Source organism: Chrysemys picta, chromosome 5 (assembly GCF_011386835.1).
Source record: "Chrysemys picta bellii isolate R12L10 chromosome 5, ASM1138683v2, whole genome shotgun sequence".
Classification (NCBI taxonomy): Eukaryota; Metazoa; Chordata; order Testudines; family Emydidae; genus Chrysemys; species Chrysemys picta.
Window position 1 is genome coordinate 62,758,398 of NC_088795.1, and position 26,021 is coordinate 62,784,418.

The 26,021-nt window shown below is 43.5% G+C and overlaps 1 long non-coding RNA gene across 3 annotated transcripts in view; it reads right to left on the reverse strand.

Moving 5' to 3' along the window:
* Nucleotides 1–26,021, reverse strand: part of LOC135983654 (uncharacterized) — a 145,643-nt gene that overhangs the window by 112,886 nt on the left and 6,736 nt on the right. Inside the window, exons 1-3 of one of the 3 annotated variants that reach the window (XR_010601379.1) lie at nt 24,253–24,377; nt 6,112–6,258; nt 797–5,609 (exon numbers count right to left, since the gene is read on the reverse strand). This is a non-coding gene — a long non-coding RNA (uncharacterized LOC135983654). Of the gene's footprint in view, nt 1–796; nt 5,610–6,111; nt 6,259–24,252; nt 24,378–26,021 lie in introns of those variants that run through there. The other 2 variants (XR_010601381.1, XR_010601380.1) reach the window with 2 other exon arrangements.

Genomic DNA, 26,021 nt, shown 5'->3' on the forward strand with positions numbered 1-26,021 from the left:
TCCTGGACAAGTCATTTAACCTTATTGTACCTCCATTACCCAGTCTGTACTTTGCAGTACAGTTCATCGTTAGAGTTTGGTGTATAAATGGTGAGTATTTTTAATCTCAGTCAGTCCTACAAGGACAACACTGAAGCAAAGTTGATTTTCTTCACCACCCTCCTGCCATTAATGAAAGGCACTAGAAGAGTTACAAGTAAAGCATATGTGAGTGTATTACCTATGGACACAACATCCACTGTAAGGAAGTTAGTCGAGTAACAAGGTAATAGTTATTGGACTGGCTTCTGATGGTGAGTGAGATGTTACTAGTTCTTGCATAAATTAGGACACCCAATTTTCAGGTCTATTTGGTTTTCTGCAGAAGCAGAAAAGTTAATTAAAAAAAAAAAGCTGTTCCATCCTTTGCCATGAAATATGTAGCATAAACTAGTGTCCTATTAACCCAGCTTTACAGAAAGTTTGCTGCTAAAGTGCAGCAATAATGAAAGGGCCTGACTTCACTGGGCATATGTGCAGACATCAGTGGGATTATTTGTGCAATTGAGTATTAAACTCAGGCAAGGGTGGCAGTGTTGGGCTTAATATGTGTGTTCCATCATTCACCATGGCGTTATCCTCAGGGGCCCCACCTGTACTACAAAAGATCTGCTTGCTTTTTTAAGAATAGTATTAGCCTGCCGCAGGATTTCAGTGTAGGGAAAAACCAACAAAACACACACATACACACACACACTTTGTCCTATTTTAGAAAACCACATTCAATTAGTTTAGCCAGATGTTTTAAATACATTTAAAGGACCAGTTTATATATATTTTTTAAGAATATACAGGACCACCAATGTAACTTCAAAGCCCAACTACAACCGTTTGCTGTAAACACCATCACTGGGTAATCGCAAATGCAGAAACATTAAAGTACAGATAAAATTCTAAACCCACTGGGAGGAGTTTCACCCCACAATAGATCTTGTTTGTGTAAGCTTTTACCTCCTAACCAAACTCATGCATTTAAAAAGAGTGATCTGCACAGCAATTTGGAAGTGAGGGACTACTCAATCCCACTGCTATTTGGGATTTTAGATGCAAAGGGACAAATTAAGCAGGTGTAATCCCCAATTAGCATCAGGGCTAATTTTCATTTCAAGGTTCTGAAAATGCATTTTATGGATATGCATTGGTGTTGCAAATATATATTCTCAACGGGTTATTTTGACTTTTTAAAAACTTGCATGTTCATCCCAGGGTGTATGGTAAGTGGATGTTCTAATGATTTATTGCTTTTCACATCATTTCAACCTCTTTACACATTTTGAAATGTGACTGCCTTCAAGAGGTTACCGTATAAAAATCCCTCTTAATAGAAGTCTTAACACTCACTTAAATTCGTCTAGTATAAAATATTTAATTTATGCTTCACTGGTAATATTAAGTAATCAGCGTTCATATTGTGTCACAATTCTGCCTTCCCTTGTAAATCATATCTAATAAAAGCAACATTCAGTCCTCCAATTCAGAGTGCAGTTAGTTGATAAAGTTCAGTGCAGCATAAGATATTTTCATCCTTTTGACAGCACTTCATTTCAAAAGTGCTCCATATTCACGTGAGAAGAGGCCTCCTAGCACCACTGTAATGAAACATGAAGTTATGACAACAGTCAACAGCTGCTTTTTTGTTTCTAGCCCCACTTGTGCAGCCAATTCCATGTTCAAGAAGGCATTCCTGCTCATCAAGTGTTTGACCAAGCGTTTTAGACAGATTAATAAATTCTGTCTAATCAGAGGAGGCTCACGCAGATGTTTTTTATTATTAAAAGCAAAAACATAGCAGATGGTCCAATTCCACAGAGATGAAAGTGTTAATGTTCCACTATGCAATATTGAAAGTCTTAGGGTGTACCTACTGTGTGTCTCATTCTCTATTCCTTGCACTAGTTTTATACCAGCTGAATTCCATGGAGTTACACGGAATTCCATCAGCTACAGCTGACTGAAAAATAGGAAAACAATGTAATGAAAGACATTAAATTGCTCTCCTTTTACACAGTTCAAAATGGAGCCATTTTCAGATTCTTTGCAATAGTATTAATGAAACTTTATTAAGATTTTTGATTTACCCAAAAAAACCAAACAAAAAAACCCCAAAACATTCTGTCTGAAAACTGAATTTTTGGTAAGCAAAATTTCTATGCTGGCTTAGAATAATATTGAATTTTGTACCCACCCACACACTGTGTCAATTTTTTTTAATTAAGTGGCACTTTTTCATTACGAGTCATTTTCAGAAAAGCCATTTTCAATGAAAAACTTAGTGCTGTATAAAGTGGTTGTAAGAGGGGAAAAAATCTGGTCTGCTTACTGACAGCAAAGAAAATGGAACCTATGATATTCATATCAACAATATGGTTGTTTACATGGTTAAGGAGGTGTTTCATAGAGATATATATTGTATTACAAAGTAAAGATTATATTGGCATGTCTGACCTACTACTTATAATAGCCATTTTGTTAACTGTCTATTTTGGTACTGTGACAAAAGTTCCTCCTCTATCTTGGTGGGTCCTGTGCTTATTGGCGGATTTTCTTGCCTCAGAGATTCACCATGTGGGTTGAGGCACAGCCCAGAGACCTTCCCCTCCAGAAGAACCCACAGTCCAGGTCAATTAGGAGGTTTGGGGGGAACCCAGGCCCACCCTCTACTCCAGGTTCCAACCCACGGCCCTGTGGACTGCAGCTGTCTATAGTGCCTCCTGCATGACAGCTACAACTCCCTGGGCTACTTCCCCATGGCCTCCTCCAAACACCTTCCTCATTCTCACCACAGGACCTTCCTCCTGGTGTCTGATAATGCTTGTGCTCCGCAGTCCTCCAGCAGCAGACCCTCTCCCTTTCAGCTCCTTGCGCCTCTTGCTCCCAGCTCCTCACACTCACACCACAAACTGAAGTGAGCTCCTTTTAAAACCCAGGTGTCCTGATTAGCCTGCCTTAACTGGTTCTAGCAGGTTCCTGATTACTCTAGTGCAGTCCCTGCTCTGGTCACTCAGGGAACAGAAAACTACTCATCCAGTGACCAGTATATTTGCCCTCTACCAGACTCCTGTACCCTACTGGTCTGGGTCTGTCACAGTACCTTTTATCCACAGTATCAAAAATTACTCAGTGTAGTGCACATGATTACACAGTTAACATGTATCTATCTTGTGTTCTTATTCCTGGTGTCTGTTACATCCTCACTTGTCTGTTAAACCCATCATTTAGATTAAGCTTTTTAAATTAAGCTTTTTTCTGTGAAGCAACTAGCACACACATAGATGCCATAAATAAAAATTAAAAAGAGCATGACATTTGTGACACTTCTAGAATGGGAACTAGGTCTCAGACAGTCTCCATCCTGCTTTCACACACAGTTTAACATTTAACCAAGTATTAAAACTTTTACGTAGATGCATATCTGCCTTGCCGGGGTGCACTGAAGGAAACAGGGAGCCTCTACTCCACAATGTAGAAGCCCTGAAGAATTAACACGCCTATGAGGGCTAGTCTGTGAACCAGTTAGTGTGTGGAACTTCATGGATTTAAGGGGAATGACCATTTATTTTGAGGGCTAGCATAGGGCAAGGCCTGGGATTTTTTGTTGCTAAGGGAGATCACATACTACTTCCTGAAGCAGCAGTAAAAAATAAATAAAAAAATAAAAGCACTATCCATCATGCTTTCCCAAGACACGTTTGAGCCATAAGAATGGCCATTCTGGGTCAGACCAATGGTCCGTCTGGCCCTGTATCCTATTTGATAGTGGCCACTGCCAGCTACTTCAGAGCTAATGAACAGAACTGGGTAATTTATTGAGTGATTGATTCCCTGTCATCCAGTCCCAGCATCTGGGAACTGGGGGTTAGGGCCACCTAAAGCATGGGGTTGCATCCCTTACCATCTTGGCTAATAACTATTTCATGGACCTATAGATAATTAACTTACTTTTTTTTGTTTTGTTTTAAAAACAGTTATACTTTTGACCGTGACAACATCTTCTGGCAACAAGTCCCACAGGTTGACTCTGCATTGTATGAAATACTTCCTGGTGTTGGTTTTAAACTTGCTGCCTATTAATTTCATTGGGTGACTCTGGGTTCTTGTGTTACGTGAAAGGGTAAACAAAATCTTTCCCCACACCATTCATGAATGTATAGATCATCATATCCCCCTTGGTCATCTCTTCTAAATGATGAAGCTCTTCCATAACCCAAGCCTTGTTGCTCTTCTCTGGACTTTCTCCAATTTATCAACATCTTTCTTGAAATGTGGCTCCTAGAACTGGACACAATACTCCAGTTGAGGCCTAATTAGCATGGAGTAGAGCAGAAGAATTATTTCAGGTCTTGCATACAAACACTCCTGCCAATCCCAGAATGTTTGTTTCCTCCCCCCTTTGCAACAGTGTTACACTGTAAACTCACATTTAGCTTGTGATCCACTATTGACTCCCAGATCCCTTTCTGCAGTACTTCTAGGCAGTCATTTCCCATTTGGTATGTATGCAACTGATTGTTCCTTCCTAAGTGGAGTACTTTACATTGGTCCTTATTGAATTTCATCCTGTTTACTTCAGACCATTTCAAATTTTAATCCTATCCTCCAAAGCACTTGCAACCCCTACCAGCTTGGTATCATCCACAAACTTTGTAAGTGTACACTCTATGCCATTACCTAAATCAGTGATGAATATATCTAGAACAGAAATAGACCCAGAACCAATCCCTATGGAACCCCACTTGATATGCTATTCCAGCTTGACTGTGAACCACTGATAACCATTCTTTGGGAAAAGTTTTCCAACCAGTTATGCCCCCACCTTATAATAGCTCCATCTAGGTAGTATTTGAGATGGGGCAATAAGAACAGCATTCTATATTCAACATGTGGGGGTACCATAGAATTATATATGGCACAGGTGACGTGTGGAGGGCATGTGGTGTCAAGAAGGGCTCTGTCCTTCTCCTACACCTAACTCCTCCCCCACATTTGGCTGCTCTCCCTGGCAGCTGGGTGGGGAGTAGGATGGAGCAGCTTCTGCCTGAGAAAGTCTGGCTGGGAGGTAGGGCCCAGGCTGTATTCAAAATGGAGACATTCTTTGTTATCAGATTGATGAAACAGAAATTAAGGCTCAAAACAGATAAATAAGCCTGATGAACTTGGTAACAATTCTAAATATGATCTAGCCATAGATTCAGGTGAAAGTGTGAATAAAGAAACACACCTTTAGTTGGGGGATGAACAATTATGTTTTTAAGCACAAAATGAAACTGTGCAGTTTCCTATTATTTACTGATAATTAGTCATTGACTGCAATTGCATTAGTCTAATTTTCAAAGGCAATATAAATAGAACCATTAGTTAAAAGCCAGATGCTTGTGGTATCTCTGGAAAAATAGGAGTCGAAAAGTCAAATTTAAGAATTGTGGTAAACTTTCAGAGAAAACAGGACCATGTTTTTCTGGAATCTCTCTAGGACGGCTGAAGATTGGTGTTTTTCCCTTTTTTTCTTGTCACCCAGCTTCTCCTGATTTGTGGGGCAATATAATGCCAGTGCTTTCTTTGCCAGTCACAAGCTGTTGCCAGGGAAGACAAAAGTGTAAAACACCATCACTAAAATCAAAAAAGTAAGTCACCACTCTGCTTTAATTTCTGTTATACAACCTATGAGGAAACTTGGTCAATATTTTTCATTGACCGTTAATACTCCACTGTACAGCATTATTTATGTTTTAATATGCATGCTCTGATTTAGGTCTATGTGGTATCTCATATTTTTTACCTGGGAAATGAGAATGTCAAAAATTTGTTAAAAATCACCATCTTGAATGGTGTCTAGTAGTTGTTGGGCAGCCATGTTGGCTGCCCTTCTCTTTGGAACTCTGGTGCTCTTTTGTTTGAGTTTGGCACTCTTTTGTGGAAAGGTGGGAAAAGGACTGGTCAGGTGGTCACTAATCTGCACACAGATTATATAAGCCCCACACACAGGCTCTAGGGTGCTGTCCTACCTAGGGGCAGCCCATGTTCTCAAATCAAGAACCGCCGGAAGATCTCAGAGATACCACCACAGCTACTTACCTGAGAAGTAATCCCAATCCTGATCCTAATCCTGGTCGATCAGTCAAAGGTCCGAGTCCCTCCTGCGCCGCCTGTCATTCCCAAGCACAGTGGTAGGTCCGGATCCAACATCTTGAGGCCAAGGCAGATGATCAGACGAACTTTGATCTGTAAAGTATAAATATCTTTGTCTGTCATTTGTAGAGGGAGAGGGTTCTGGGCTTCATGCTCATGCAAGCCACAGAGATATTTTGTCCATATACTTCCCTTATGTTAAATAAAGCATCTTTTTAGTTTACCTTTTCTTGTCCCTTATCCTTATTTGCACAGAGATCAATTAGGGGATAGATCTCAATTCAGGGACAGCCGTACCTGTGACTTCTTAGCAGGAGTCCATAACATTCTTCATCTCTCCCCCCACATGGATACATTGTAACAATTTGGTGACCAGAGCAGGACCCCTGATTTTGGCTGCAATGTTAATTATAATTTACTCAGTTAAGGCTTTTCACTTTTACTATTTACCCTCTTTATATACAGCTTAATCACAATGCAGAGGGTGGGCACATAGCTCCTTTGGGAGGCTATCTGGTTTCCTGGCTAGATATGTTCTGGAGAGTCAAGACTTATATATTAGCTATGCCTTTCACAGGACTGGAGAGTACAAACTCATGTCAAAGACTTCAGTTTGAGTATCTCCCTTAACTGCTTCATACTGAATAAATAACTAGTACAGAGAATATTGACACGCTTTAACAAGTTTGAGTTTGTTTTTTCCACAGTACCAATGTTGCCCATTATATAAACTTTCCTTTATCATCCTTCATATAAAGGAAAGAAACTCACCAAGATGTGCACATGCTGCAAGAGCCTGATCCTAGTATTTAAAGGAATCACAAGACAGTCTGGACTGTTTGGGGAGAATCAGAGAAGCTGGACATGCTGATATAGATCTGAGGCCATGAGAATTACAGCACAACTAAAATCACTAATTTAAGTCAGATGAGGCAGTACATATCTTTGACATCCGATTATCCATGAGAACTACTGAATAAAATGAATTTGGAAGCTTCAATTCAATGTTGTTCGTATTTATTTTTAGAGCAATTATTGCTGTTGGCAGCTCTGACATAGAAAAGGAATGACTCAGAATGAATCAATATGTCCACAAACTAAAGCAAACTGTTTACAAATAGAATAGGACACAGCCAGTTACAGCTGTGTAACCATCTCTCTGGTACACATAAATCAGCACCAAAATATTGTGACTTATGTCCCACCAATAACAGCTACTTCTGTTTTTTATTTGTGACAAGTAAGTCATATGCTTACCTAATATTACTTTTCTAGTCAAAAAATTTCACAGAGATGTATTTATTTCCACAAAGTTTCCATCAAGAAGGTTTTTGAAGCCAAAAGCTCTCTGATCACGTCTGACCAGACAGAGGCCTAAATAAAAAAAAACTCTCAGGTTTTCAACCAGAATACAGCCATTTCAACAAGTTTCAGTTTTAGGGGGAAAAAAAGCCTTTGATTTTTTATTTATTTATTTTTAATTCCAATGCAGAATAAAGGCACTTCAAAAATTGTCATGAAACAGACTCGTCATCCTTTGGACTTCTCTAGGGATGACAACATGATTGACAACACATTGTCACTCTGTCAGAACATTCACTGAGTGCTAAGCAAATCCCAGAAACACTTCAATGATTAAAATGGTCTTTAGTAGCATTACCCACCCCCATTTTAAAATCAATACAATCGTCTGGGAATTTTATCTATTAGACTCATTGGAAATATTCACATGCTTAGCTTTAGGCATATGCTTAAATTGAAATGCTTCACTAATTCAGAGTGAGTGCCTTTGGCCCTTAGGGCCTCACTCAAGCCCCATTTACATCAATGGGAGTCTTTTCTTAATGGTTGAAGAGGGTTTTAATAGTGCTATTCAAAAGTGTTAAAACAGGTACCATTTAAATGGATTCAGTAAAAGTTATGACAAAGTGAAGTGAACCAGCCAACACAAGGAAGAGTAACAGTGAGGCCTGGTCTACACTACAGAGTTGCTCCTGCCTATATATGTTGCCCACTGCCTAAGAACTCCAGCTCTGCAGGAGACATAGCGCTTAGGTTGATGTAGCTAGGGCTATGCAGCATTAGTGTTGACTATTCCAGCTGGGGGCCCTGGATGGCTGGGGGACCACAATGCCCTACACTAACAGTTAAATCACTGGTGAGGACACACACCACTGACAGAAGGAGCTTGTGTGGACATGCCAAACCAGTTTAAATTACTGTAGTGGCTGTACATCAATGTAACTTTAGTCAATTTAATTTTGTAGTACAGACTTGCCTTAAGAAAGCATGCTACCTCAGAGTATCAACTTCAGCAAGCAAGAGTCAACATCACAGCCCTCTAGCTGTTTGTTTCCCCAGAACAATCTCCAACCAAACCACTTTAAAGAATTACTCCGGGGGGGGGGGGGGGGGAGGAGAAGAGAGAGAAAAGAGTTCCTTAGATGAAGTCCAACAAAAGCACACACAAAAGTGAAACTTCAGCACAGCCAGGCTCAGCATTCAGTTGCCTTCTTCACAGGAAGGTCCCAGGAAAGCAGCCTGTCTCAACATCCATCAACCCAGTCCAGTCCAGGCTCACCATCCTACAAAGGGCTCTACCCAGCCAGAATCCTTAGACAGCTCCTGGCCCTCAACAAGGCTTCTTACCACCCTTCCCACCAGAAATAATCTGTTTGCTCACCTTCCCCTCAGCTGTTTTCCTCCTTTTAAGCACTGGGGCCAAGATGTAGATGGTTTGACCAGGAATCAGAGTTGGAAGTCCAGCCCAGGGTAAGAGCCAGAATCAGAGTCTAGGAGTAAGGATCAGACCTATTGGGATCCAGGAAGGGGGGGGTCCACAGGACCTGGAGACCAAAAAATTACGGGGGACAACTAATAAAAGAACAGGGACAGGAGTGAGGTCAAAGGGTCAAACGAAGCAAACCAGACGGGGACACTGAGCAGAGAACCCCGGACAGCGCCCACTGCTCCTCGAAGGCGTCAAGGGAGCCCAGAGGAACTCTGCCCGGATACGTGAAAGAACAGAGGACCTGAAATACGCCCCACAGTCACAGGAAACTCCATCGGCCAACCTCCTCACTCTGGTTTTATAGATGGCCAGTTTTGCTAGGGCCAGAAGGAGGTTGACCAGGAGGTCCCGCGACTTTGTGGGGCGACGGATAGGGAGTGCATAAATAAAAAGGTGAGGGGAAAAGTGCAACTAAAATCTTAACAAAATTTCCGTGAGGAGCCGGAATAGGGGCTGCAGCCTGGCGCACTGCAGGTAAACATGCGCCAGGGTCTCCCTCACTCCGCAAAAGGGGCAGGTGTCTGGGATAGGGGTAAACCGCGCCAAGTACACGCCCATGCTCATGGCTCCGTGAAGGAGCCACCAACTGATGTCCCCGGTGGGCTTCGGGATCAGAGCAGAATAAAGGCTGGCCCACCGGGGCTCCTCACCCTCCAGAGGTGGCAGAAGGTCCCGCCACTTCGTATCGGGGCGGGACGCGTGGGTGAGGACATGAAGAACATGGAGCATGAGCGTGTACAGATGTTTCCTTGGCGCGGTCCGGAACAGAACCGGCTGCAGATGGTGCAGCCGGCTCATGGCGAATGGACGGGGAGGGGGCTGCTTGGGTCCACGGGGCAGGGGCCCGATGAAAAAGTCTGGAGGGCTTGGAGTGGAGGGTGGGCGGGGCGTGCCCTCTCGCAGGACCCGGTCGAGATAGTCCCGAGCAGCGGGTGGCAAAGCGGCCCTCACCTCCTGAAGTACGCGCCGGGGAGTACGAGGTCTGGAGAGCCCCAAGCACTGAGCGAGCGTCAGGGGATCCAGCCAGTCTCCCCGGTCGTAGTCCAGGAGGTCTCCGACTTTGGTGACTTTTGCTAGGACCAACCTCTGGCACACCATGAGGGACTCCGCCACCTGCACACGAAGCTGGGGGTTGTGTAGCAGGGGCTCCGAAGGAGTAAGGATCAGAACAAGGCAGGGAAGCAGCATCTAATATAGCAACCAGGTAGACCCCAGCTAGGTAGACAACTTCCTATGCCACTTTTGGGGTTTAAATAGGAAGCCCTGACCAATTAGAATTCATGTTCCTCCAATCAGGCCCAGGGAAACCCTCACTGATGTAACTTCAGATCTTCTGGTGTCTCCTGCTCAGGTCATTCATAGCAAGCTGCTGGGTAGGAACAGTGTGGTGTGAGTTGACTAGGAATCTCCAGACCCAGATTCAAGAGCAGTATGGGTAAAAACATTAAGTCCCCCACACACAGATATAATAGTAGCAAGAAGCTGACAGCCTCAAGACTTCCTGGCCCTTAAAGGGGCAGGCTGCCCTGTATGATGAATCAATTAAGTGTTTGATTGGGATAAAAGGTGTGTTGGAGAATGTTAGTTAATGTGCTAATTAAGGTATTCTAAAATTCTAATATAGATTAAATGTGTTTTTATCTCATGCAAGCTGGTCAAGTTTAAGCCTAAATTCTCTCTTTTGCTTCATTCTTCACTAGTTGCATGTGGTAAAAGAATATCTGCCTTTCTATGCTAGATTTTTAGATTGTTTGTTAGAACACATTAGCAAACAATTTCTAACACATCTTTTATCTTAGATAAGACAAACATTGTTTCAAGCAAGATTGGGATAAAGACGGAAAGTCTTAACAGCTCATTGCTATATATACACACCTTTTAAAGCACAAAGAAAGCAAAATATTATGGAAAAATTAGGGATAAGCCGGTGTCAATTTAATGGCACATACACAAAATTTAGAGTGTAGAATAATAACATGACACTTTGATGGAAAGATAATGGCCACAGGTTTGTATTTTACATAGAAGCTGTGATCAAAATTCTGGTGGCTTCATGATTGATCAATTGGAACTCCTTGAGCTTATTCTGGTCTTCTGCTTTCGCAACTAATTACTGCAGGTTATAATGAGTCAGGGCATGTATCTCATGTATGCTCAAGAGCTAATTGCTCTCAAGCAAGCAATATGCTGCACTCAAGGGAATGTTGTTTAATTAATGTTCACCAGGTGGTTCTTAGACAACCACTAATGGCAAGAGCAGCACTGGTTGCAAGACCCAATTAGTGCATGTCATATTTCATGCTGCTGGGTTTCTTTTCCATTTATAATTATTCAACAAAAATGGTCCCTGATATACTGTCAGGCGCTGCCTGGAATGTTGCAATGTGCTAATTACCAAAGCAGAATCAATTTCTTAATACATTTTATAAAATAGGAAAACAGCTTTGATATGTTACTGACTCAATGCAAAATAGATGCAGCACTATCTTATCTTTAAAAAAAAATATTTTTCACATTACAAAAAAATCAGCACAGAATACTGGCCTGCTGGAGTTCATGGGAGGGCATGAATACCTCACTGTTCATTTTGGGCCAGATTCTGTGCCCTTACATCACACAAAGGGAGGAAGGATAACCCAGTGGTTGGGGCAATCAGCTGGAAGATAGGGAATTGAACGTGGGTCTCCTACTCTACCCTGGTCTTCTGGGTAACCTTGGGTAAGTCACCTAGCCTCTCTCTGCCTCAGTTCCCTCTTCATAAAAGGAGTCTCAGAAAGGAGATGGGTACCTCTGGAATAAAACTGCTCATTGAAATGTCATGAAAATTACACCTCTGTGACTAAGCCAGTCACATGATTTAGCTAAAGGTTTGTGTTCTGTGCAGGGGAAAGGACTGGGAGCCTTTAGCTCCCATTCCCCCACTTGCACAGTTCACAAAAACCTCTTGCCAAAAGTCCAACTCCTGGCCACTCTAGCTGGACTCTCCCACCTTCCGATGAGGTCATGTGATACTGCACTCTCTTCCTAGGAGAAAAGGGTGTGATACACCCCTTCTCCTTTTCCAGCTCATAAGAGGATGGTTTGTTCTCTTTCTTTTTGTCTTTCTTTTTTTCTGATGAAGGTTTCCAGTCACAGTTCTCTTACATGATTGTGGTCAGAGGCTCACCAGCTCTTTCACTGTCCTCTTGTTTGGATTTTAGCATTTCTTTCCCCTTCTTCTCCCATAGGCACCTCTCTAAACCATCTAATTTAGAAGGGGAAAGGACTGGTAATTCCAAGTCTTTGTGCCAACTGTACTTGCTGATTAGTGTTCAGGTCACTGGGCTGTTGCTGGGACAAATGGAGCTGAGTAATGAGGAGCATGTTCATTATTGGTTCAAACAGAACCATGTGAAAACTGCTGCCCCTACACTGCTGCTGTCAGTTCCATGGAGCCCAGTGCGCCGTGTTCCCAAATTTGGAAGCTTCTTGGTATCCCAAGTGTCCGAATGGTTGTGAGGACCCTTAGCAGAGGCTTTAAATATAAACTCTAGAGATATAAGCAGGCATAGTAGTATTAACAGCCTCCAGTCACTTCTTTATTCCCCAACTTCCAGAACCACCCGGCCCAACACACACACCACCCTTTGGAAGATTTAGGAACAGAAATCAAAGAGATTCTACTCTTCATTCTATATATAAACATAGCATTTACCCCTTGGCATAACCACTAGGGGACTACTGAACATGACAGGCATACTAGATAATGTACCCTTTACTTGACATTCTGCCTCAAAGACACAAAAAGGCAACTGCCAATATTACAATGAAAAGTGGTGGCAGGATTACATTACCCTATAATGTTGATCCTCTGGCACTGCCATTTGTGATGGCTAATGAGTACTAGAATTATGGAAGTCTAACAGAAGCACAGAAAAGATGCAAGAGGTGGATACAGACAGGTACATGAGTGCAAGGAAACAAAGAGACAATACTGGTCAGCGTGATAGGTTGTGGTGTCAGCCTATCAGCAGCCTAACCATTGTCAATTTTTTTTGTAGGCATCACAGAAAAGGAGAGTTTTAAAGAGGGTTTTGAAGGTGGATAATGAGATCACTTACAGATGTTTATGGAGTACTCCTCCCAAGCTGGAGGAACAGCCTGGGAGAAAGGACCAGGGTGCTTGTTTGCAAATTTCACAAGTGAGTGATGGAGGCAGACATCATGGGCTGATCAGAAGTGGGCATTGACCTCTGATAGTGAATAAGTGATAATAAGTATAGTGAGGAGAAGGCTGTGAAGGGCCTTGAAAGTTAAGACAAGCAGCTTATGTCTGATGATATATAGAGAAGAGGGAGCTGGCAAAGGGATGCCAAAGATGGATTACACTGTCAAAGTGATGGACTAGAAAAGTGATCTTTGAAGCAGCATTCTGAATGGTATGAGGAGGACACCATCACATTTGTGAAAATCAGAGAAAAGAAGGGTGCAGTTGTTGAGAGGTAAGATAATGAAAGCTTGCACATGAATTTTGGCTTTGTGAATGCAGTGTTATGTGGAAAGAATCAGCAAGCTTTAGACACAGCCTGGATGTGAAGCCATAGAGAGATGTCTGAGTCTAACATGACACCCAAGTTACAAGACTGATAGTGGTGTGGTCCACTGCCATAGAGAAAGGAAATAGGAGGGGGCCAAGATTAAGAGCTCTGTTTTAGCCATGATTCACTTGAGCTGATGGCTAGACATGTATGAGGGGAGGCCAGTGAGACAGGTCAAGGTTTTAGTCTGGACAGAAGAAGACAAGTCTGGAGTAGAGAGATCTGTGATTTGTCAGAATAGAGATGATCTCTGCAAACACAAATTCAGCTATTACCCAGAAATCAGGTGCAGAGGGGGACAGGAAAAGGACCAAGGACAGTGCCCTGTGGAGCCCCCACAGAAAGTTGGAGGATGCAGGTAGAGAAACTCCCAACAGACACAGTGAAGGAGCAATGAGAGGAAGGAGGAGAACCAGGGGAGGACAGAGTTCACAGAAGCTAAAGAAGGACAAGATTTCAAGAAAGAGCATGGTCGGCGGAACTTGCATGGTTTGAAACTTTGGCAAGGAAGAATTCATAAGAGACGTTGGTGAGAATGTTTCTGTGGAGTGTAAGGACTAGAAGCTAGATTGGACAGTTTCTACGGTGGAACTTGAGGAGAGGAACTCCAGACAATGATTACAGACATGTTCAAGGAGTTTAGAGCTGAAATGGAAAAGGCAGGTGTGGAGGTAGCTGGAGAGGCAAGTGAAGTCAGTTAGGTTTTTTTTAAAAAATCGGTGAGACTAGAGCATGCTTGTATTGGGGGGGAAGAGCCAGAGGAGAGTGAGAATGTAAGGAGAAGAATAAGGAAGGGGATGAAAGCAATTACAAGGGAGATCAGAAGATGGGATGGGGCTACAAGGGCAAGTGGAGGGGTTAAAGGAGGAAAGCAGATGAGAAATGTCTATGTTCATTCTGTCCTGGGCATTTATACATCGATTGTTAATAGGAATGTTAATGCCAATTACGAGAGTGATCTTAGTGAACTGGACACTTTCCCACTAGAATTTGGAGTGAGATAGTCTGATCATTTCACAGACTCCACTGAATGGCTGTGAGAGGGTAACATTCGTCATTGCTAATATGAGGCAAACTAGAATAGATAGACTGAGTGATGAGGACAGTAGATCTAATTATCAATCCCTTAAATATTCGTTTTTACTCAGCTGCTACTTTTTAAAATTGTATTGTTCAAAATTGTTTCCCAGGGGAGGGTTATGGTTGCTATCTGGTCAGTTAACACATAGAAAGCTTTCCTGAAGCAAAGTTAGCATTGAAAACTTGTCTTACTTTACACACTCTTCTTGATTGCATTTCCTGCTCAGCCTGCTATCTCCTTCAACATATGCTACACTCACTTATGCCAGTTTGCAGTGATTCAACACCATGTAATTTACATCACAATATGGCACCTTTGGATTTGGCTCCATCAGACTGAGTGTAGTAATCCCAATTTTTCCTTTGTAATTCTGACAAGTTAGCGGTCAACTCTAAGAGTGGGCACATTTTCATTTGATTCTTGTGCCTCAATGACAACGTTAGCTGATATGTTTACTTTTACACAGTACTTAATTTCTAAAGAAAGAGGGACTGGGGCTCAAGCAAAACAATATGGCATTTTCTGCAGCATGTGACCTTGCATGCACTGTACGTGCGAGGTCACACCGCATCAAGGATGCATTTTGTAGGACAAATTGGCATGCTCCACACAGCATGACCTTGCACGCATTATACATGTGAGGGCATGCCTTGTATGCAATGTAGAATTGCACACCTCACTAAACTCCACTAATTGCTTTGTGCCAGGGCTGAGCCGCAGCAAGTCCCAGGACAAAATAAGCTCTGCCTTTACATGGATATCCTAGAACCCACAGGGACCAAAACATCCATATTTGTAAAAACAACAAGGAGTCCGGTGGCACTTTAAAGACTAACAGATTTATTTGGGTATAAGCTTTCGTGGATAAAAAAACCTCACTTCTTCAGTGCATCTGAAAGAGTGAGGTTTTTTTACCCACGAAAGCTTATGCCCAAATAAATCTGTTAGTCTTTAAAGTGCCACCGGACTCCTTGTTGTTTTTGTGGATACAGACTAGCACAGCTTCCCCACCCTGATGCTTGACATCCATATTTGTGTTATCAATCTCTTTTGCAAACCTACAGGATGTGATACCTCTATCCCCCACTCAGTGACAACCTAGTTAAGACTTTAAATACAGAAAAACCCTGGCAAATGTATATTTTTTCTCAGTTTGCATTTTGTCCCAGAGCCAATTCTCACTGAAGTAAACGACAGCCTTTCCATCAACTTTAATACGATCAGGATCCATGAGTTAGGAAAGCTGTCCATATTTTACATATCATATAGGTAGCGCCAAGTGTAAATCGCGATTTCATGGAGGGCATGGAACTGCGATCTTTCAAGTATTTCTTTAGCTTACAGTGCTGTGCACATGCGGAAGAGTAGACTGCTGTTCACACGGATGAAAGAATGGAGTGCAGTGTCCAAACTTAGTCAGCATCAAAGGCTGCTGGTGATATTCATTCTGTGCATACTCACTAAGTTTGCTGGTAAAATTCTTTCAGTGCAAACTCCATGAAATTCAAGACTTTGCCACTTACGTGGTGATGAATTTTCTACATACATACATACATACATACATACATAGTGATTTACACAGGGCCTTAAGTACGGGATCTATTTCAAACTCAGAGCAATATTAATGAACACAAGAAAAAAAAATCACTCATTTTTCTTTTACACTGTTTGTATTTGTAACCCTGGCAACTCAGCTGTCAAAATAACAATGGGAACTTTTTGAAAAAAAAAAAAAATCTGTAATGTCTCAGTTGCAACAGTACCAAGTATGTGCCTTTAATGAGATGTGTGGTTTCCACAGTGACCAAAGCAACATCATCTGCTGTCTGTCAGACCATGTTGTGTGACACCTGCCTCCGCTTTGTGGTGTCAAAGCAATGGATGCAAATTGTGGTATACTGGCACACATGATTATGTTTTATATGCAAATGTAAAAATATGGATATTATATGTAACTTATTTGTAATTCATTCTTCTAGGTCGCATTTGTTACCTCCCGCCCCCATGATCTCCTCCTCATCCTCCAATTTAGAGAAATATCACTAACAGCCAACTCTCATTTGTCTTATTTATTATACAGCCCTAGTCTGATTGCCTCAAATGAGAATACCTGCATGATTACAGGGAGTAGGATTTGGCCTTCAGTAGAACTCCAATATACTACTGAAAGTGAGAAAATGTCTCAAGACTTTTCATTGCTTGAGCATTATTTTCATCATCAACAGTAGTGCCTAAGGGTGCCAATCAGAATGGGGGTTCCATTGTGCAAACACAATTAGGCACCTTAGACTGAGATTCACAACACCTGAGTTGGGCACCTAAGCTCCTGTGCAGTGAATGGGGAGAGATAGGCACCTTAGATAGTGGGTATGTCTACACTACGAAATTAGGTCGATTTAATAGAAGTCGATTTTTTAGAAATCGATTTGATACAGTCGATTGTGTGTGTCCCCACTAAGCGCATTAAGTCGGTGGTGTGCATCCACAGTACCAAGGTTAGCGTCGACTTTTGGAGCATTACACTGTGGGTAGCTATCCCACAGTTCCCGCAGTCTGAGTTGAGCTCCCAATGCCTGATGGGGCAAAAACCATTGTCGCAGGTGGTTCTGGGTACACGTCATCAGGCCCCCTTTCCTCCCTCCGTGAAAGCAATGGCAAAAAATCGTTTCTCACCTTTTTTCATGGGTTACCCGTGCAGACGACATACCACTGCAAGCATGGAGCCCGCTCAGCTCATTGTCACCGTATGTCTCCTGGGTGCTGCTGGCAGACGCGGTACTGCAGTGCTACACAGCAGCATCCCCTTGCCTTGCAGACCGCAGACGGTGCAATACGACTGCTAACCATCGTCGTCGTCCCATGGGTGCTCCTGGCCAACCTCGGTTAGGTTGGTCGGGGGCGCCTGGGCAGACATGGGTGCTCCTGGCTGGCATCGGTGAAGTCCATCAGGGGCGCCTGGACAAAAATGGGAATGACTCCAGGTCATTCTCTTCTTTAACTTTTGTCTAATGGAGATTCAGTCCTGCCTGGAATATCATGCCAGTTGGAGGCTTCTGCCTCAGGCTGCTCTCCCAGTTGGCAGCACTGCGCGGTCGCACCTACCGCAGCCTACCCCTTGCTCCCATCGCTCATGAAGCCTGGACAGTAGTAAGGAGCAGTTCAACTATAGGCTGAGCAAGTGCATCTAAGGAGCAGTTCAACTATAGGCTGAGCAAGTGCATCATGGTGGTAGAATGTGCCTTTGGAAGTTTAAAAGCTCGCTGGCACAGTTTACTGACTCAGTTAGACCTCAGTGAAACCAATATTCCCATCGTTATTACTGCTTGCTGTGTGCTCCACAATATCTGTGAGAGTAAGGGGGAGACGTTTATGGCAGGGTGGGAAGTTGAGGCAAATCGCCTGGCCACTGATTAAGTGCAGCCAGATACCAAGGCGGTTAGAAGAGCTGTGCATCAGAGAAGCTCTGAAAACCAGTTTCATGACTGGCCAGGCTACAGTGTGAAAGTTCTGTTTGTTTCTCCTTGATGAAAACTCGCCCCCTTGGTTCACTCTACTTCCCTGTAAGCCAACCGCCCTCCCCTCCCTCCTTTGATCTCCGCTTGCAGAGGCAATAAAGTCATTGTTGTTTCAAATTCATGCATTCTTTATTAATTTGTCACACAAATGGGGGGATAACTGCCAAGATAGCCCGGGAGGGGGTGGGGGAGGAAGGAAGCACAGGGGTGGGGTAGTTGTAGTGGCTCCCCCTAGAATGACATGCAGCTCATCATAGAAGTGGCATGCTGGGGCTCTGACCCGGAGTGGCCGTTTGCCTCTCTGGTTCTTTGGTAGGCTTGCCTGAGCTCCTTAAGTGTCACGCAGCACTGCTGCAGGTCCCTGTTATAATCTCTGTCCTTCATGCCCTTGGAGATTTTTTCAAATATTCCAGCATTTCGTCTTTTGTAACAGAGTTCGGATAGCAGAGATTCGTCTCCCCATACAGCAGATCAGATGCAATACCTCCCGTTCTGTCCATGCTGGAGCTCTTTTGCGATTTTGGGACTCCATGGTCACCTGTGCTGATGAGCTCTGCATGGTCACCTGTGCTGATCAGCTCGCCACACTGGCCAAACAGGAAATGAAATTCAAAAGTTCGCAGGGCTTTTCCTGTCTACTTGGCCAGTGCATCTGAGTTGAGAGTGCTGTCCAGAGTGGTCACAATGGAGCACACTGGGATAGCTCCCGAAGGCCAATACCGTTGAATTGCGTCCACACTACCCCAAATTCAACCCAGCAGGGTCGATTTCAGCGCTAATCCCCTCGACGGGGAGGAGTACAGAAGTCGATGTTAAGAGCCCTTTAAGTCAACAAAAATGGCTTCATCCTGTGGACGGGTGCATGGTTAAGTTGATCTAATGCTGCTAAATTTGACCTAAACTCATAGTGTAGACCAGGGCAGTGATTCCCAAAAAACAGCCCACTAAGCAGGGAGCCACCTAAGCTAGCCAATAGGAGATGCTAACTAAAGGGGTGTGTTCTATAGGATTCAGGGAGGCACCTATCTCCACTTGGGATTCTCAACTGCTAACCCTGTCTTGGCTACACTGTTAGCAAGACGCTGTGGGGTAGGAGGAGCAGGCCCGGCTTAAAGAGTTTTGGAGCTCTGTGTACTACGGAAGTTAGGGGTCCCCATCCTTTGTAAACTAGATAGCAAAGCATTGCCACCCCATGCAGACCCAGAATTCCTCTCTCCCCACCTCACCCCACATAGACACCCAAATGCCTCATCTACTCCGCATACACTTCAACAACCCTCCACCAGCCCCCACTTATCCTGGCAGCCCCCACCTGCATCTTCAAGAGCCTTGACATACATCCCATTCACTGCAGTCCCCCCAACACCTCAACTCCCCACTCCTCACCCCCATTCTCCCCTCTGCCCTTCCCCTGCAACCCCCTCAACATCCCCCAGTCACCCCATAGCTCACCAGCAATTGACCCCAAGCTCCTCACCCACTCCCACGGGGACATTCTTGGCCATGTACCAGCACCCTCTAACTTGGTACTCCACTCCCATCCTGGACTAAGGTGGCTCCTCTTGATTCCAGCTTCCCAGCTTTAGGGGTGGAGCAATCACACAAGCTGTAGAAATACATTGGATAGGTTTAAAGGCAAGAATATAAAGACGCATACTGTTTGCTTATCAGATATGTCTGCTTACTTTCGTTATCTGTCTGATTTTTTAATTCAAAAATAACTGTAGGGAAATTAAAATGCTCCACTGTTCTCTCTTCAGTCATTTCTATTATAAAAAGTCCAATTATTGTGAGAACCTTTCCTCAGTACTCATCAGTAACTTTTAAACTTGAATAAGTCATAATAGTTGCAATCAATGGTCTTCTCTAATTAAAACAACAATTATTTTACATTCCCAACTGACACATGGAAATTTCTTATGCCAAATTCTATATTGACATACACTCTGTACAATCCCATCAAAGTCCATGCAACATATGGCTCCCTGAATCTAATTAATTGTTGAAGTTGACTATTATGGTATGTTTCATGCCATGGTCAAGATTCAAAGCTCAAGATTTGGGCTAGATTTAGACCCAGAATAAGCAGAGGCTACTTCTTGGAGTTCATTGACTCCAAGTCAAAGTTTGGTTTCTGTATCTAATTCACTTGTTGCTATTGATGTATGTTCTCTACTCTTGCGGTTTTAAGTTCCTTTTATGGTAAAATAAACATTGAAATAACACAGCACCTAAAACATTCAGCTACAGTGGAGAAAACGGATATTAATAACATGTACTATGTTTTGTTTTTATAAAGATTATTTTCCTTTAACCTACTAGATGCAGTAGGTTCTGTTCATTATCTGGTGCCTTTCAACTAGGCTATTAATAGGATCATCATATGCCACAGCATATGCAGCAAAATTCCATAGAATGCAATTTTTATGCGATTCCATAACATCACTATTTTTATTCAGTGCTCTTCATGATAAGAAGTGTTTAATCTCTCTACTTAAATAATAATTCCTATGGTAATTTATAGTCACTTCTTTCCACAAAACCAAGGTAATCTATGCTTACATTGTTTAATGCGACTCCTAGTGTCCTGTTTTCCTCACAGCACTATTTTAATCAGGTATTGCCTTGGGACTGTAAGGCAATTGAAATAGAGGATTCATGTAGCAGATCAACAGCACAGCTAGGGAGAATCATTTTGAGTGAGGGTGAGAAGTTAGATGGTTTTTTTAAGGGCTTCATTAAATAAATTACTTTCCATTCCTCATCCCTACATTGCAGAAAGAAGAGACCTACTTCATTTGAGCAAGATATTACAATTATTCAGATTTTCAGTAAAAGAAAGGTATTTTAGCCTCCACTGGGAATCCAACAGACTCCTTTAGAATCATTCAGTTGGTCTCTAGTTGTTTCTAGAGATCTGTCTTGGTTTCTACCAAGAGACATGTAGCCACAGGAACCAGGAGACCAGTGGATTTGTTTGAAAACCTAGTTCTAACTGGAACTAAAACCTGACATTTTTAAATAAAAATGTTGAAATTTTTTGAAAATTGTAATTGAATTTCCACTAGGGTCCTCATGATCAAAGGAATGCTGGACTTCTTCATCCATAAATTCAATGGGCCAGACTGGGCTGCTCTGGTGACATGGCCATCAGTAACTAGCTATTCTGGGAGTCCCCTTTCAAAAAGGCAATCTTTGTGTGGTAGAGAGTTAGTGTATAGTGGCTCTGTGTCACTCCTCTCAAAGCCCTAAGCATAGGGGACATGACACAGAGGAAGTGGTGTGGTTAGCTCAGATAAACCAGAGAATCTGGGTAAAAATATAGCTTAGCCATAAACTTTCCTTGTCATCTCAGTTATGTTAAATTTGTTGAAAGTCTAGTTTACAGAAAGGCCCACATCACACACGCGTAGGGTGACCAGACAGTAAGTGTGAAAAATCGGGATGGGGGTGGGAGGTAATAGGTGCTTATATAAGAAAAAGACCCAAAAATCAGGACTGTCCCTATAAAATCGGGACATCTGGTCACCCTACACACGTGAGCCAGCATCCTGGATACCACTTGGAATCTAAAACTGAAGGACATACCTACCTATTTTAGGATTGTACACTGCCCCTCACCCCGCCCCCCCCCCCCCCCCCCCCCCGGGGCCGGTGCAAGGATATTTTGCGCCCTAGGCGAAACTTCCACCTTGCGCCCCTCCCCCAAATAAATCACATACATTATACACAATACACGGTCACAGAGTAACATGTTATAATTTAGAATTTATGTTTCCGCGCTTTAAGTTTAGCAAATTTAGAAACAAGTTCCTCCAAGTCAATGCTGTGAGCAATGCCATGTTCCAGGCCCGCCCAGAGGATTCAGGGGGCCTGGGACAAAGCAATTTCGGGGGCCCCTTCCATAAAAAAAGGTTGCAATATTACAGTAACAAGTATTTGGAAATGTAAAAAATAACTAGTGAAATACATTCAAAAATTAATTTGTAATAATTTGAAAATACACTAAATACATTATTTAAAAACATTAAAGTTGTAATGGTATGTATACATTTGCAATTACATAATGGGCTGTTGCTGGGTGATGGTGGGTACCAATGGGCTGTTGCTGCCTGGAGGTGGTGCTGCTGTTGCCCAGGGCTGGGTGGGGAGCTGGGCTCTGGGGTGCCCAGCTCATAGGGGCTGGGTTCAGGGATGTGGGGAGATGGGGTCAGGAGGGTGCCTGGCTCAGAGGGGCTGGTCTCGGAGCTGGGGGCCAGGGCTGTGGGGGGGAGGGGGGATGGGGTCGGAGGGGTGCCCGGCCCTGGCCCTGGCCCCTTACCATGCCACTTACTCCCTCTCCCAGGAGCCTCTGACATACTCGTGGAGCAGGGGGAACCTCCGACATACTCGTGGGGGGCCCTGTGGGGCCCGGGGCAAATTGTCCCACTTGCCCACCCCTCTGGGCGGCCCTGAACTCAGATACCGGGCATGACAGAGGCTGAAGCAGGGAGAGGGGGGCACTGGGGCAGCTCGGCTCTGCAGGCTGCCGTCCTCTCAAGCCGCCCACGCACAAGAGGAGCAGGAGCAGGGACCAGCCAAGGACCAAGGGGGCAGGAGCACAGGTGCCTGAGGCAGAGCTGTGGGGAAGCGCTTACTTTGCCCCAGGCACGGGTGTCAGGGCCTTCTTTCTTCCTCCGCTCCACCAGACCGCCGCCTGAGGCTCTTTTCTTCTCCGTGCCCCCCGCTGGGGCTGACCCTGGAGGCTGAGCCAGGAGGCAGCCGCCCCTTTCCTCCAGAAGCCCTGCTGTCGCACCTGTCGCCGGGCTCGTGCCACGTGCCACAGAGCTGCGGAGGGGAACTGGGCTGTTGGCGGCACGCTGACGCAGGGGAACCCCTGGGCTGCCTGCCGGCGGCTCAGACTCCCTCTCCCTCCCAGCGCAGCGGCCGCTGGAACGATGTAAAAAAAAAATTGGGGGCGCCGCTTTTTGGCACCCCCAAAGCTTGGCGCTCTAGGCAACCGCCTAGTTGGCCTAAATGGTAGCACTGGCTCTGTCCCCCCCCCCCCATCCCTCACTTTAGCACATTTTTCTTAATTTATTTCGTTTTATTTTCAGTTGGGTGAGTGTTTGTGTAGTTGAAAGCGTCTTTTGTGAGGGACATTCTTCTGGTGGAAAGGCTTTTTCGAGAGGAAGGTTTTTCAGCATTTCTGAAAGATGGCCAGACTCTGGACTCACCTAATCTCTTCTGGAAGTTCATTCTATAGCCAGATTCCCTGTATCAAGAATGTTTTGTCCCCAGTTTTCATGTGCGTCATCTTAGGCTTTATGCTCCGCTCTGTCCCAAACAAGCATAATTGTCTCAGGAGTTGATAGGCTGAAATAAAGTCTTTCATCTAGTTGAGACTTGATACATTAAGTGCCACTGCCAAAGCAGCAAGCCTAACTGGCTATAGAGGAGCTCGTGGAGGTTTTATTACTTTTCATAGTTTCACTTTTATCCTTTATTATTGGTTAAATTGATCAGCGTGTTGCTAACAGAACAAAATTTCTTTGAGAGAAAAAAAATATAAGACTATATTATTTACACTGCAAAGAACCGGTCCTGTAAAGCACTGAGTGCCTTGTAATCCCATTTACATCAACGAGATTTGTAATCCCTGTCATGCTGTCTGGAGTGGCTCATGACTGAGAGTGCCTACCTCAGGGCAGACTGTAAAAAACAGGGCAGCCACCCCAAACTAGTGGTGCCACAAGTACTCCTGTTCTTCTTTTTGCGGATACAGACTAACACGGCTGCTACTCTCAAACTAGTGGTGTGTTCTATAATTAGATTTCACCACTCCAGCAACAAATGTGAACTCCAGGATCATTATAACAGTTTTTCCATGTAGTCACACACAATTCCCTTATGCTAAACCACTTATGCTAAACCAGTGGTTCTCAAACTCTTTTTTTCGCAGACCACTTGAAAATTGCCGAGGGTCTCGGTGGACCACTTAATGATCTTTCCAAATGTTGTCTGTACCATTAGCTAACTATTGTAAAGTGCTTTGGATAAAAGCACTATAACAATAACAAAATAACAATTTTTTGTTCTACAAATAAAAGCACACAACTCATATTTTAATATCAGTAGTCTTACCTTTCTAATGCGATGGATGTGCCCTCTCTCCCTCATCACAGCAGCCCCCGAGCTGGGGCTGGGAAGGAGGGACGCCTCTCCCTGGCAGCCGCAGTCCTTGAGCTGGGGAAAGTTGCCTCTTTCTCTGGCCATTGCAGCCCTGCATGTCCCAAATCCCCCCCATCCCCTCCTCTCACCCCATTGCCCCATCCCAACTATCCCTTATTCCCCCCCCAAGGCCACCATCTCACCTTATATGTGCGTCTTCTCCAGGGTCCAAGCACCTAATTAGTGGAGCCACGCCTGCTTGGCTCCACGGACCATAGTTTGAGAACCTCTGTGCTAAACTATCTGTTTGATTTTGTATTTAGCTGTGACACTCTGATTGCCTCTCTCAAGTCTGAGGAAGAGCTTTATGTAGTTTGAAAGCTAGTCTCTCTCACCAAACAGAAGTTTGTCCAATAAAAGATATTACCTCACCCACCTTGTCTCTCTAATACCTTGGAACCGACATGACACAGCTACAACACTGCAGAAGCAGAAATTGGTAAGTATACTGGGTTATTTCTTAGGTCTTGCCTTAAAAATATCAAATCATGCACGGATATTAATGGACAAGCATTTTCTTTGTTTTAGTCTTGTAATCTGTATCAAATTTCCCAAATTCACGTAGAACTGCAGAATAGAAGAAATAGTCACTTTAAGCCATAAAGCTGGTGTTATTTTTAGGTATCTGCCAAACAATCAGACTATAAGAATTTTAGAAGTTTGACCCTTTGAAGATTTCCCATATAAGAAAACTTGTGATCCAGTTTTTCAGTACAAAGAAAGCAACATTTCTCCCCCTCCCCCTCCCCCTCTGTTTTACTTGGCTTAAAATTTCCATAGGAACTTCTTTCCCACAGAGTACTTTGAAATGACTGTGAGAGAACCATTCCTTTTCCTAATGACCAGTAAAGTTCACTGACCATTTAATAAAGGCCGACTGGCTAATTGTGGGCCAATAATTTTTTTTCCAGTAATTGATAAATAATGAATCAATAATGATACATAATGATGATTATCACCAAATCTGAGAATAAAATTTTATTATGCAATATCCTAAGGAAATGTCCCTAGAAACATCCTGCCATCCATACTGCAAAGAAGAAATGGATAAGTTTGACAATGTAGCCCATGGCTCTTTTGACATTTACTGGAGGACGTCCCACTGATCTGCATGGAATGGCTAGAGAGGCACTTAGCACCTCAGAAAATTAGGAAGTAAGTTTGCCATAGGATAGATAGAGGGAGGGTTCGCACAATACAAGCAAGTACAGAAATATAAACCTTGAAATCCTCCTGGTGCTGAGCACCTTCTACATATTGTTGAGTGTCCTCAACTCACACTGAAGGCATTTAATACCGCAATGCATCATAAAAATTTCAGTGCTTCTTCTCCTGTACTTGTCTTTGTTGGGTAAAAGTCAGACACACAGCCTGCCCCTGGGTTGCAGGTAGATTTCACTCCTCAGACCTAGTGTGGGACACCTGTATGCAACATTTCTGGCTTTGAGGGGATATCTGAATGTCACCATACATGAGTCCATGATTGGTTTACAAAATTAATCTCATTTATGAAAAGCAGAAATAGAATTACGTTCAAAACTTTCAATAAACATAGTCAATTATATGATGAGTGTGAGGTTTGAGTTTACTTTTTAATAGTCTATATGCAAGTTCAATGTATAACTGAACTGCACTTTTAGGCTCTGCTTTTCAGCCTAGCCTTATCTGAGCCTCTGTGTTTG